Source organism: Canis lupus, chromosome 1 (assembly GCF_011100685.1).
Source record: "Canis lupus familiaris isolate Mischka breed German Shepherd chromosome 1, alternate assembly UU_Cfam_GSD_1.0, whole genome shotgun sequence".
Lineage (NCBI taxonomy): Eukaryota > Metazoa > Chordata > Mammalia > Carnivora > Canidae > Canis > Canis lupus.
This window is the reverse complement of record NC_049222.1, coordinates 40,257,637-40,259,750: the sequence shown is the minus strand read 5'-3', so window position 1 is coordinate 40,259,750 and position 2,114 is coordinate 40,257,637.

The following is a 2,114-nucleotide window of genomic DNA, read 5'->3' as shown; positions in this document are numbered from 1 at the left end:
AAATTATTTTGACTTTTCTAAAAGGTACAATCTGTTAACCATTATCCACATCCCCAAGAAGGTGAAAAGCTGAGAAGTGGGGATAGTAAGTTTGCGTGTGTAGGTTTGTCATTGACACATGTTGGAACATCTAGAAAAGACCTTCGTGATCAGCTAGTCTGTTTTGTCCCGAAGGATATGTCTCAGAACATTCATAGAGGTTATACATTAAAATAATTTTTTTGATCCAATAAAGTTTGGGACAGCGATTTAAACAGTGAAGTGGATGTGTTTACTGTCGGGCTACCAAGGCTTTTAACAGACTGATGTTTGTGAACAGGTGATGACATATGAAATGTTCAACAACCAGTTCTCCAGAGAAAAAGCCCTGCTTTGTAGCATCTACCGATTTCTGTGCTATAAATATACCCTCTATGGTTGATTTGAAGCTACCAAGCCCCAGGATCAGTGATCGTGAAGTTGGTCATCCAGACTGCCCAGAATACAGATGGAAGATGTAGATAACCTTAGGAGCCAACATAAAAGCAAAAGGTAGTGAAGGAATTCAGAAGTATTGTTTTGAGTAATTATCACCTTTGTTTTAATATAATTTAGTTAATTGTAGGTTTTAGAATTTAATTTTTAATAATGGACCGTGTTTAGTAATTCACTCACAAAATTTCTGAAAACATAACAATTGACATTTGCAAACTGGAATACACTGGTTCCAACACGCCAGTGTTTATGACTCCGAATGGACTTACGGGGGGTACTATGTGGCACTCTCCAGAATGATTTGACCCGGGACCTTTTCTTCAGGTGGGATTTTACAGAATTTGTGTTCTGTGGAGCACACTTTGGAAACTGCTGGTCCAGTTCAACATTGTCATTTCTCCCCCTTGGTTTTTCTTCATTTTTAAAGCTCATATGATTTCCTGACTACTAGCTGGGAGCTTAATATACCACACCTCCACTTAATTCAATTCAATAAATATTTATTGGACTCCTGTTATGTGCAAAGTATTATGCTAGTCCTACAGAAAATTCTAAATGACTAAGAGTTTCTGCTCTTGGAGGGTAAGTTGTAAGACAAATCTACAAAGAACAACAGAGAAGGCAACATCTGGGTAGCACCATAGGAAAGGTACAAGCAAAATGACTTGGGAAGTTCAGAGGAAAACAAAATCATATCCAGTTGTTATGGTAGGAGAAGATCAAGTCCAACGTGGGGCTAGAGATTCAGCTGTGTCTCATGCCTGGGGTTGGAGGAGGTACAGGTAGACAGAGCGGCCAGCATGTGCTCTTCTTGTGCAAAGTGTATCTATTCACTCTTTCATTACTTCTTTAGCAGACAAGTTGGAGAGGTCCTAGAGGAAGGCCAGTGCAGCCTGTCTTTAAAAATTTGCATTTTTAATGCAATGCCAGATGAAGTATTTGTGCACATACTAGCTAGCTCTTTGGATTTTCTCCTCTGTCAATTGTCCATTTGTATCCTTTGCCCACTTTTCTATAGGTTTCCCCTTTTGTTCCCTTGCTTTTTTGCAGGGATTTCATATATGTTCTATTATGTAAGTTACAGATGTGTAAAATACTTTCTCCCAGTCTATCACCCATGCTTCATTTGTCTGTTATGTCTTCCAGGGGCAATACAGTGGAGTGGTGAAGCATGAGGGCTCTCAAGCTAGGGTGCATCCCTAGGGCTCATCTCTCACTCTTGTACTCCAGATGTGTCTAGGACAAGTTACTGAACTGATCTGTGCCTGATTCCTCATCTGTCAGATGAACGGTAACCCCTGCCTCATAGGAGAGGTAGTAAGATCAGGTGAATGAATACCTTTCAAGAATTTTGCTAGTAAATATTAGCCTTTATTAGTTAACCTGAAGTGTCTGATTGTGATGTCATCAAATCCATTAATTTTTATTTTTATGGCTTATACTTTTTGGGACTTTTTTGAAGAAATTCTCCATCTTTTTTCTATTAATTTTATATCTTCATTTTCACACTTATGTCTTTAATGGGGTGAAGTATTCCTCCAACCTTAATATTTGCCATGTAATGAGCCAACACCATGTCTGAGTAATCCATTTTATGATTTCTTTTACCTTAAATGTCTTCACTAATATCAGTGATAAAT